The sequence below is a fragment of the Macrobrachium nipponense genome, chromosome 27, assembly GCF_015104395.2.
Source record: "Macrobrachium nipponense isolate FS-2020 chromosome 27, ASM1510439v2, whole genome shotgun sequence".
NCBI classification, from domain to species: Eukaryota; Metazoa; Arthropoda; class Malacostraca; order Decapoda; family Palaemonidae; genus Macrobrachium; species Macrobrachium nipponense.
Window position 1 is genome coordinate 8011244 of NC_087216.1, and position 12500 is coordinate 8023743.

General features: G+C 36.7%; 1 protein-coding gene and 2 long non-coding RNA genes across 3 annotated transcripts in view; 2 read left to right on the top strand and 1 right to left on the bottom strand.

Annotated features, from left to right (window-relative positions):
• Positions 1 to 12500, bottom strand: part of LOC135200786 (single insulin-like growth factor-binding domain protein-2) — a 115139-nt gene that overhangs the window by 33725 nt on the left and 68914 nt on the right. The window lies entirely within an intron of this gene.
• LOC135200535 (uncharacterized) lies at positions 2057 to 3592 on the top strand. Its single transcript, XR_010311302.1, has 3 exons — positions 2057 to 2184; positions 2828 to 2945; positions 3239 to 3592. It is a non-coding gene; the product is annotated as an uncharacterized LOC135200535 (long non-coding RNA).
• LOC135200536 (uncharacterized) lies at positions 7625 to 9226 on the top strand. Its single transcript, XR_010311303.1, has 3 exons — positions 7625 to 7724; positions 8472 to 8589; positions 8886 to 9226. It is a non-coding gene; the product is annotated as an uncharacterized LOC135200536 (long non-coding RNA).

A 12500-nucleotide genomic window follows, 5' to 3' on the forward strand; every position in this document is an offset into this window, starting at 1 on the left:
TGGCTAGATGGAAAAATGAGAAATGAAATGAAAATGATAAACTGATGACAATCCTGCACTTGAACAGGACTGTTACATCAGCACAAAGGCCATTTTACTCTCCCCCCAGCATTCCGATCATCCAAAGTTATGAAAGATCGGTTTTGGCCGGCGGGGCCCAGGGGGGCCAAATTGCTAGTAGGGGGTGGGAAGTGATGAGGAAGAAAGAAAAATATAAAATACAGGCCACAGTAGAGGTAATGAAAAGGGTTGCAGCTTGGGCATGAAGGGACGCTGCAAAAGAACTTTAATCTATGCCTACTGTGCGCAGCGTGAGGTGCACTGACGGCACTACCCTCTTACGGGAACTTTAAGGAAAATATAATTTAAAAATCAAAACTTTTCTAACTGACATATGCCTAAAATACCAACTTGGAGTGATCCTGGAAAGCACACTTAACAGAAGAAGAGCTTTTTCAAAGAGATAAACAGAGGAGCAGAAAAAGTCTGGCAGTTCAAATGATGAACTTGTTGCATTAATATTATGGTTCAAATATAAGTAATGGAAGTTTCACAGCTTGTGCCGTGATTTCAAAATTGTCATAGAAAATAACTGACTTGCACAAGTTTTCATGTTCCCTGAGATTTGAAAATTCCTTCCTTCTTCAGTTACCGTTTGTTTTCAGGTGAAATCAACAATGGGACCCAATCTCTACTTTCAACTTCCCCTTAATAGAACCAAGAAAATTCACAAGATTACCTCTTAGGCAAGTATATTCACATACCACCACGATACATAAGACTTCTGAATAAGTTGTTTCTTGAAGACCCAAGAAGTTTTTGGATTAAGACAACACAAAGTCTGTTAAAATAACTCTAGTTAAGTAATTACAAATTGTGAAATTTCAAGAGGCCTAAAAACTAGGTTTTTGTACAACAAGAATCGCAATTGCAGGTTGAAACTTATTGGTTACAAACTTCCTGAGCAATTTCACAAATAAAAGTTTTGAGTAAAAACTTTTATTAAAGTCCTGTCTAAGATATACGTATATTGCACGTCACTGTGAAAGTGAATTGACTCAATACAATACAGCAACAATGTTAGTAAATTCAAAATTTTAAAAATCAGGAGCTGTAAGAATTACAGCCAAGACCAGCGTAGCCTTCATTGCGATATAGCCCAAAAAAGCTGATAAATGCTCGTTAGGTCTGGGTATTAAAAAAAAATGCAGTATAGTTGTTTTTGCAAACTCTAAAAATTGCTCCACAACAACCCTGTTTAGAAAAAGAGCATAAGAACCTTCTACATAACGACTGTAGTCAAGAGGACGATCCCTTGGTGGACTCTGGTCTAAGAACTTTTCCTCCAAATGGAACATAAATACTTTTGATAAAACAAGATATAAAGGAGTATCCATGGCAACCCTATCAAAGCTGTTTGTAAGGTTACCAATAAAAGAAAAAGTCTGTATCAGGCAGCGCCAATAATAAAAGTATTTTATAATTCTCTCTATGAAAACCTTGGTAGATATAACAAGGTTCAATAAAAAAATCTTATTCAAAATAACTCGTATCTTAAATAAAAAAAGAGAAACAACACAACATCGGGGTTAATCACAAGACGGTCAAGGTCTACATTAATTAGGTCTCTAACAAACGATACAAATCTCTCAGTGTAACGAACAACTTATTTCTCATTATAGAGCAATGGAGCAATGTAATGTACAATTGCATAAACACTAAGCATATCTTGGTTTTTCTTGCTAGTACTTGATGTCTGTACACATATGCATGTGAGCAAACATCAAAGCAAAAAAGAAATTGTTTTTGAAATGCAATGTCAGTGACAAAATTGAGCCAAACCACAACTTTAAAAAATGCGGATGTCAAACAGTAATAATTCCTCTCTGGAAAAAACCAGAAGATCCAGAGCAACTTTCTCATTAACAGTTGCGACAATGAATGAATTCATTGTCGCAATAGAAGCGTTCCGCCACCTCCAACCGACAAATGAATATTCAATTATTATATAACTGGCGACCACTTCGCCTGTCAGTGCAACACCTTAAAACAAGAGTCTCCGTCACCCAGACATCATTCGTTGTTCAGAGGCTCTTTAGTTATTACTGCTCAGTGAGGTCGAGTTTTCTTCGCCATGGCTTCCTACTTCACGCTGCTGCTGTGCATTTCTTTGGCGGTTGTCACGTGAGTCGTGTTATTTATTTACTTATTTATTTCATATTACCCAAACTCTCTCTCTCTCTAGCAAATTTTATGTATTACATAACTCATCCTGATCATAAATGGTAACAACGTGCCTAGTATTGGTATCTTTAAGTAACATAAGAATCTACATATCGGTAGAATAAACAGTGGGAGTCTTACTATTTGGTTCATATGAATTACTTGAAGACACTCGAACTTTGTTAACTGGGAAAAATTAATGCTAAAGTTCAGGAGGAAAAATTAGTGATGAATTAATAAATAATCTTATTAGATATTGGTTGCAATATTTCCAATGGATTTTCATTTAAATCTGGAACACACTACTACGATTGTAGAATGACGCTAGAATTATAGCTTCAGAACAAACACATTGGACTGACAGATTAGAGAAAGTCATCGACTCACTGGCCGCTTTATAAAAAAATAGTTATTCTTAAATCAAAGGCTTGGCAGAGAAAATGGAAAAGATAATTAATCAAATCCCCAAGAATTTCCTTGACTCTCTTGGCTTAAAGTTTCTCTATTAGATCCTACTGGAGGCCATTTGTCAGCAGGGAAAAGTTTACGATAGCCATCAATATCAGTTAGATAACTGAAATTAATGTTTTCTTATTATTTGTAGCGTTTCTGGACTGGACTGTCGCCCTTGTGAATTAGTACTCTGCGGAAATGCTGTGCCAACTGGGTGCCATTATGGGGCAGTACATAGCCCGTGTAGATGCTGCTTGGAATGTGGTAAGGTTAGTTTAATCCTTTACTCAGTATTGGAAGCAAGACTTGCCATTTTAGTTTTACTATTAAAACTTTTTACATAAGGGTGGTGGTTGCTATCCTGAAACTCTTGCATGTAAATAGGTATTTTTTTGAAATAGATAATTTCATTGTCATAGATACTTGCTAATCTTATTCTTAGCGAAGAAATGTTTTCTTGGAAAGTAACTGCTGTCTCGGAAATGTAACATATCCCATTATTCCACGGACATTTCTCTTGCAAGGAACGACTTCCTTAGAATACATTATACCTCCATTCTAGGGCGAGGGTGAAGAGTGCGGTGGCCCTAGAGACATCTTTGGCACCTGCGCAGAAGGGCTGATCTGTCACGGGGGATACGGCACGGAGAAACCAGGCCATTGCAAGGCCCGGCGACCCTACGGCCGGAAATAAGAAACCTCCGTGTCTTGGCTAATGACCGTTTCCGAAGAATGGGGAGGATGGTTGGTGAACCTGCTTTCTAGCTGAGTGGATTCGTGGATATTTGTACCCTTATTTCACAGCGGCTGCTGTTTTAGTTACCAATTGGACGTAAGATATCAAAATTTTTTATTAGGTATTAAAAGATGTCGTTAGGTTTCAAACTGTCGAAACTTAATAAAAGCAACACAAATTCGGGAATTTTCATTTTCCACAAATATAAATGCATCTTTTTATGAGTATCAAGATGCTGACTGAAAACTTCATATTTCACAAGAAAAATATAGTTTAGATGAGTAATGTCTAGCATGCAAACCCTGACTACTGTGAGATTCAGGGCCTCTGTAACACTGTTTTTTCGCAATAACTTTTTTTCTATGCATTTCAAAAATATAACGCTTATTCAGAATACACATTATATCTACAAATAAATTTTGACTGTATCCTGCATTACGTAGGTTGAATAAATTTGGTACTTATAATGTAAAAGTGGCTATTTTTGAAGACATCCAACTTACTCAGAAAAAAGGTTTCGAACGCATTCGTTACGTAACATATGACAGCATTTTTTGCCCTCTTTCTCGATGGATGATTGGCTATAAATAACGAAGGCAACAATGACATAAAAATTTAAATACAAGAAAAGCAGTACACCTTAATGAACTCTGAAACCTCTCCACTGATAATTGTCATAATGAACAAACCAACAAAATATGTTAATAAATACAAAAACACTTCGATTATTAGTCTAACTTCCAAAATAAGTGTCCTAAGAAATTACAGTCTACTTTATAGGTCACAATCAGATTGACAAGATGTAGGGGAATAGTTGGTAATTTTCAAAAAACATAGTAGACAAGCTTGATTTGATAACTGTTATATCCAAAGTCAAGCAATTTTTATTTATTGGCTATCTACCTATTTACGAAAAAAAAAGCCGGTACCGTATTTTGGCTTTAAACCTTCACTAATAATTATCGTCAGAATGATGACTTCATGAGCTCCACCCACTTTGGCCTCGTTATAATTCAGGATAACACTGAAGGCTATCATGGGCATTGTTGGATTAGAAAATTTAACTTCTGACTATAAAAACTCATTTCTCGAGTAGTTGTAAGAAGTGCTAAATGATCCTCAAGGATCCCAGCAGTTGGCCTAAACTTTTTATTCATGTATATTGCTGCTATTACTACTGTTGCTGCACTACTGCTACAGTAGTATTACTACGCTAGCACAGATACCCCACCCACTTCTCCGTTGGTCTGCTGGAGATTTTAGAACATATAAGCTTGTATTTACTTTGGATAAAAATCTTATTTTAACAAAAATAGTTATATAAAGACTGTTTACATACAATCTCTCTCTCTCTCTCTCTCTCTCTCTCTCTCTCTCTCTCTCTCTTGGTGGCATAGTGAATAGTTAATGGAATACAAATCAGACCATAAACATTGGATTTAAACTAGAAACAGAATAATTACCTATTCAGGCTATAGTAAGTATGGCCACAGGCTTTTTCTTGACTGTAAAGTTGCAAGTCGTCAGACAAATGCAGTTTTGCAACCACGGGGACAATTCCAAATCCTGTTAGCCATTCTTGACTGCTATGGGTTTCAGAGCCGATGGAACAAAGAGAATGAGTTTCTTTCTGGTGGATAGGCGGGGCAACATTTCGTACAACGGTGTTTACCTTGCTTATGTAATGAATGTTTTTCGACTCTTGGCTTGTAATCATTGGCCATGGCGTCAGCTTGATAATTTTTACTCTATAAAAATTAAAACTATTGGGTTTAGGTTATTGATAATGCTGACAAAATTTGTGTGTGGTTGTAAAATATACAAATGTCAACTTTCAGCTACATCCAATGCTTTGATAAGGAGCAAAGTCCAAAAAACCTTGTTACAGAGGCCCGGAATCTCATAGTAGTTATAATTTTTGAGTACCTAATCCTATTCCCTACCAGCAGAGATAAGAAATAGGAAACGGGCATTCAAACTATACGAGATTTTTTTTATCAAATTACTTGCTGTATTGTTCATAACTCTGTGTAGGTGAATCGTATAATCAGAAAGAACTTCTTTTATGATTGTACTTTTTTGGAACTCAAAGGGAAAATAAACAAAGCTTGCAAACTTCGAGTGACATCAGAGCCTCACGAATTAAAACGAACACAAAGAATGACTCAGATAGAAATAATTTAAATTAGGGATGGAATGGAATATGAAATTTATGGCAAAGGCCAAGCACTGGCACCTTTGAGGTTATTCAGCGCTGAAATGGAAATTATAAGTAAAAAGGTTTTAATGGCGTAGCAGGAGGAAGACCTCAAAGTTGTATGATAAAATAATTGCTGCTAGGGGGTGGGAAGTGAGATGGAAGAAAGAAAATATGAATACAGGCACAGTAGAGGTAATGAAAAGGGTTGCAGCTTGGGCATGAAGGGACGCTGCAAAGAACCTTAATCTATGCTTACAGTGCGCAGCGTGAGGTGCACTGACGGCACTACCCTCTTATGGGAACTTTACGGAAAATATATCTAAAACGCCAGAACTTTTCTAACTGACATAACGCATAAAAATACCAACTTGGAGTGACCCTGAAAAGCACACTTAACAGAAGAGCTTTTTCAAAGAGATAAAGATAAGAGCAGAAGTCTGGCAGTTCAATGATGGAACTTGTTGCATTAATGTTAATGGAAGTTTCACGGCTTGTGCTGTGATTTCAAAATTGTCATAGTAAATAACTGAATTGCACAAGTTTTCATTTCCCCTGATATTTGAAAATTCCTTCCTTCTTCAGTTACAGATTGTTTTCTGGAGAACTCCACAATGGGACCCAATCTCTACTTCCAACTTCCCCATAGTAGAACCAAGAAAATTCACAAGATTACCTCTTAGGCAAGTATATTCACATACCACCAACGATACATAAGACTTCTGAATAAGTTGTTCTTGAGGACACAATAAGTTTTGGATTAAGACAACACGAATTCTGTTTAAAATAACCCTAGTTAAAGTAATTACAAATTGTGAAATTTCAAAAGGCATAAAAACCAGGTTTTTGCACAACAAGAATCGCAATTGCAGGTTGAAACTTATTGGTTACAATCTTCCTGAGCAATTTCACAAATAAAACTTTTGAATAAACAATTTCATTCAAGTCCTGTAAGATATTCCATGTCACTGTGAAAGTGAATCCAGAGAAATGACTCAATGCAGTACAATAACAATGTGAGTAAATTCAAAATTTTTAAAACCAGGAGCTGTAAAAATTACAGCCAAGACCAGCGTAGCCTTCATTGCGATATAACCCAAAAAAGCTGATAAATGCTCGTCAGGTCTGGGTGTTAGAAAAAAATACAGTAGTTGTTTTCGCAAACTAAAAATTGTTTCACAACAACACTGTTTAGAAAAAGAACAAAAGAACAAAAGAACCTTCTACATAACGATTGTAGGCAAGAGGACGATCCCTTGGTGGACTCTGGTCTAAGAAATTTTCCTCCAAATGGAACATAAATACTTTTGATAAAACAAGATATAGAGGAGTATCATTGGCAACCCTGTCAAAGCTGTTTGTAAGGTTACCAATAAAAGAAAAAGTCTGTGTCCAGCAGCACCAATAATAAAAGTATTTATAATTCTCTCTATTAAAACCTTGGTAGATATAACAAGGTTCAATAAAAAAAAAATCTTATTCAAAATAACTCGTATCATAAATCAAAAAGAGAAACAGCATCGAGGCTAATCACAGGACAGTCAAGGTCTACATTAATTAGGTTTCTAACAAACGATACAAATCTCTCAGTGTAACGAACAACTTATTTGTCATTATAGAGCAATGGAGCAATGTAATGTACAATTCCATAAACACTAAGCAAATCTTGGTTTTTCTTGCTAGTACTTAATGTCTGTATATATGCATGTGAGCAAATATCAAAGCATAAAAGAGCTTGTTTTTGAAATGCACTGTGTCAATGACAAAATTGAGCCAAACCACAACTTTAAAATATGCGGATGTCAAACAGTAATAATTCCTCTCTGGAAAAAACCAGAAGATCCTGAGCAACTTTCTCATTAACAGTTGCCAGACGTCATTGTCGCAATAGAAGCGTTCCGCCACCTCCAACCGACTAATAAATATTCAATTATTAGATAACTGGCCGACCACCTCTGCCTGTCAAAGCAACCACCTTAAACAAGAGTCTCCGTCACCCAGACATCATTCGTTGTTCAGAGGCTCTTTAGTTATTACTGCTCAGTAAGGTCGAGTTTTCTTCGCCATGGCTTCGTACTTCACGCTGCTGCTGTGCATTTCTTTGGCGATTGTCACGTGAGTCGTGTTATTTATTTATTTATTTATTTCATATTACCCAAACTCTCTCTCTCTCTAGCAAATTTTATGTATTACATAACTCATCCTGATCATAAATGGTAACAACGTGCCTAGTATTGGTATCTTTAAGTAACATGAGAATCTACATATCGGTAGAATAAACAGTGGGAGTCTTACTATTTGGTTCATATGAAGTACTTGAAGACACTCGAATTTGTTAACTGGGAAAAATTAGTGCTAAAGTTTAGGAGGAAAAATCAGTGATGAATTAATAAATGATCTTATTAAATATTGGTTGCAACATTTCCAATGGATTTTCAATTAAATCTGAAACACATTACTACGACTGTTGAATGACGCTAGAATTATAGGTTCAGAAAAAACACATTAGACTGACAGATTAGAGAAAGTCATAGTCTCTCTGGCAGCTATATAAAAAAATAGTTATTCTTAAATCAAAGGCTGACCCGTCAGACGGCTTCATTGTCCTAGATTACCCAAGCCTGACTGAAAAGAGAAAAGGGAAAGATAGAGTGAGGCTGACCTGTAGGAAGCGAAACAATTGGCTTTGCAGAGAAAATGTAAAAGATAATTAATCAAAGCCACCAGAATTTCCTTGGCTCTCTCGGCTTAAATATTCTTTATTAGATCCTACTGGAGGCCACTTGTCAGCACGGAAAAGTTTACGATAACCATCAATATCAGTTAGCAAATTGAAATTACTTTTATTTTTATTATTTGCAGCGTTTCTGGACTTGACTGTAACCCTTGTGAAGTATTCTTCTGCGGAAAACCTGTGCCAACTGGGTGCCCTTATGGGGCAGTATATAGCCCGTGTACATGCTGCTTTGAATGTAGTAAGGTTAGTTTAATCTCTTACTCAGTATTGGAAGCAAGACTTTCCGTTTTAGTTTTACTATTAAAACTTTTTTTTACATAAGGGTGGTGGTTGCTACCCTGAAACTCTTGCATGCAAATGGGTATTTTCTTGAAATAAATAATTTCATTGTCATAGATACTTGCTAATCTTATTCTTAGCGAAGAAATGTTTTCTTTGAAAGTAACTTCTGTCTTGGAAATTTAACATACCCCATTATTCCACGGATATTTCTTTTGCAAGGAACGAGTTCCTTAGAATATGTTATACATCCATTCTAGGGCGAGGGTGAAGAGTGCGGTGGCCCTAGAGACATCTTTGGCACCTGCGCAGATGGGCTGATCTGTCACGGGGGGTACGGCACGGAGAAACCAGGTCATTGCAAGGCCCGGCGACCCTACGGGCGGAAATAAGAAACCTCCGTGTCTAGGCTAAGGACCGTTTCCGAAGAAAGGGGAGGATGGTTGGTGAACCTGCTTTCTAGCTGAGTGGAGTCGTGGATATTTGTACCCTTATTTCACAGCGGCCTCTGTTTTAGTGACCAATTGGACATAAGATATCAAAAGCTGTCATTAAGTATGAAAAGATGTCGTTAGGTTTCAAACTGTCGAAACTTAATAAAAGCAACACCAATTCGGGAATTTTCATTTTCCACAAATATAAATGCATCTTTTTATGAGAATCAAGATGCTGACTGAAAACTTCATATCTCACAAGAAAAATCTAGTTTAGATGAGTAATGTCTAGCAAGCAAACACTGACTAGTTATAATTTTGAGTACCTAATCCTATTCCCTACCAGCAGAGATAAGAAATAGAAAACGGGCTTTCAAACTATACGGCATTTTTTTATCAAATTACATGCTGTATTGTCCATAGCTCTTTGTAGGTGATTCATATAATCCAAAAGAACTTCTTTTACGATTGTACTGTTTTGGAACTGAGAGGGAAAATAAAAAAAAAAGCTTGCAAACTTCGAGTACCATCAGTGCCTTACGAATTAAAACCAACACAAAAGAATGACTCAGATAGAAATTACTTAAATTAGGGATGGGATGGGATATGAAATTTATGGCAAAGGCCAAGCACTGGCACCTTTGAGGTTATTCAGTGCTGAAATGGAAATTATAAGTAAAAAGGTTTTAAGGGTGTAGCAGGAGGAAGACCTCTCAGTTGTACTAACAAATAATTGCTAGTAGGGGGTGGGAAGTGAGATGGAAGAAAGAAAATATGAATACAGGCACAGTAGAGGGAATGAAAAGGGTTGCAGCTTGGGCATGAAGGGACGCTGCAAAGAACCTTAATCTATGCCTACAGTGCGCAGCGTGAGGTGCACCGACGGCACTACCCTCTTACGGGAACTTTAAGGAAAATATCATTTAAAAACCAAAACTTTGCTAACCGACATAATGCCCAAAATTACCAACTTGCAGTGGCCCTGGAAAACACACTTAAGAGAAGAAGAGCTTTTTCAAAGAGATTAACAGAGGAGCAGAAGTCTGACAGTTCAGTGATGGAACTTGTTGCATTAATGTTAATAGAAGTTTCACAGGTTGTCCTGTGATTTCAAAATTGTAATAGAAAATAACTGACTTGCATAAGTTTTCATTTCTCCTGATATTTGAAAATTCCCTCCTTCTTCAGTTACAGTTCGTTTTCTGGTGAACTCCACAATGGGACCCAATCTCTACTTTCAACATACCTTGGTAGAACCAAGAAAATTCACAAGATTACCTCTTAGGCAAGTATATTTATAACTGTCTGCGGTCCACCACTTATAATGGTATAGGACGGCGACCAGTTGTATGTTAGATCTTGCGATTGTGATACGCAAGCATTGTGGTTCCTTTTCCCTTTCTCGTCTGAGTGACATCAAGTAGATTTTGTTCTCCTTCAGAGTAGGGGAGATGACTCAAACTTCCTGAGTTAACTTCAACAACTTTATTATAACCTCCATCACAGGAGTATAGGAAGGGTTAGTCAGATGACTGCCTTCTTGGAAGATGAGGAGAGAACTAATCTTAAAAGTGTCACATCGATAGCTGACAATAGCTATCTCAGCATATACAAAATAACAGATATGACTCGGAAGTCACGTGTTTCCTCTACAGGTGATAGGTCACCAGCTTCTCATGGAAGGTGCTGTGACCTGTTTACAAGAGATGAACAATTGTTGATACAGGCAAATGCAAACCAGGCCACTGCAAGCATCGCATGGCATGGTCTAGTTTTACGTCCTGTTGTGGCTACTGATCACTCTCCTATCTCACCAGTGACCCCTTAGGTCATGGGTTTATTTACAGATATGGAAAATATCTGTATTTGATAATGTATTCATTACATATTCACATACCACCAACGATACATAAGACTTCTGAATAAGTTGTTCTTGAAGACCCAAGAAGTTTTGGATTAAGACAACACGAATGCTGTTTAAAATAACCCTAGTTAAAGTAATTACAAATTGGGAAATGTTAAGAAGCACAAAAAATTTAGTTTCTGGTACAACAAGAATCGCGATTGCAGATTGAAACTTATTGGTTACAAACTTCCTGAGGAATTTCACAAATAAAAGTTTTGAATAGAAACTTTTATTAGTCCTGTCTAAGATATATATTGCACGTCGCTGTGAAAGTGAATCCAGAGAAATGACTCAATGCAATACAGCAACAAAGTTAGTAAATTCAAAATTTTTTAAACCAGGAGCTGTAAGAATTACAGCCAAGACCAGCGTAGCCTTCATTGGAATATAGCCCAAAAAAGCTGATAAATGCTCGTCAGGTCTGGGTATTGAAAATAAAATGCAGTATAGTTGTTTTCGCAAACTGTAAAAATTGCTCCACAACAACACTGTTTAGAAAAATAACATAAGAATCATCTGCATAACAATTGGTGGACTCTGATCTAAGAAATTTTCCTCCAAATGGAACATAAATACTTTTGATAAAACAAGATATAGAGGAGTATCATTGGCAAACCTGTCAAAGCCATTGGTAAGGTTACCAATAAAAGAAAAAGTCTGTGTCCAGCAGCCCCAATAATAAAAGTATTTTATAATTCTCTCTATGAAAACCTTGGTAGATATAACAAGGTTCAATAAAAAAAAATCTATTCAAAATAACTCGTATCATAAATCAAAAAGAGAAACAGCATCGAGGCTAATCACAGGACAGTCAAGGTCTAGATTAATTAGGTTCTAACAAACGATACAAATCTCTCAGTGTAACGAAAAACTTATTTCTCATTATAGAGTAATGGAGCAATGTAATGTACAATTACAGAAACACTAAGCATATCTTGGTTTTTCTTGCTAGTACCTGATGTCTGTATATATGCATTTGAGCAAATATCAAAGCATAAAAGAGCTTGTTTTTGAATTGCAGTGTCAATGACAAAATTAAGCCAAACCACAACTTTAAAAAATGCGGATGTCCAACAGTAATAATTCCTCTCAGGAAAAAACCAGAAGATCCAGAGCAGTTTTCTCATTAACAGTTGCCAGACGTCATTGTCGAAATAGAAGCGTTCCGCCACCTTCAACCGACAAATAAATATTCGATAATTATATAACTGGCGACCACTTCGTCTGTCAATGCAACACCTTAAAACAAGAGTCTCCGTCACCCAGTCATCATTCGTTGTTCAGACGACGTCTGGGCAAGACCAGGAGAGGCTCATTACAGAGTTATTACTGCTCATTGAGGTCGAGTTTTCTTCGCCATGGCTTCATACTTCACGCTGCTGCTGTGCATTTCCTTGGCGGTTGTCACGTGAGCCATGTTTTTTAATATATATTTTTTTATATAAGCCAAACTCTCTCTAGCAAATTTTATGCATTACATATTTCATCCTGATCCTAAATGGTAACAATGTGCATAAAATGTATTAGCATCTTTA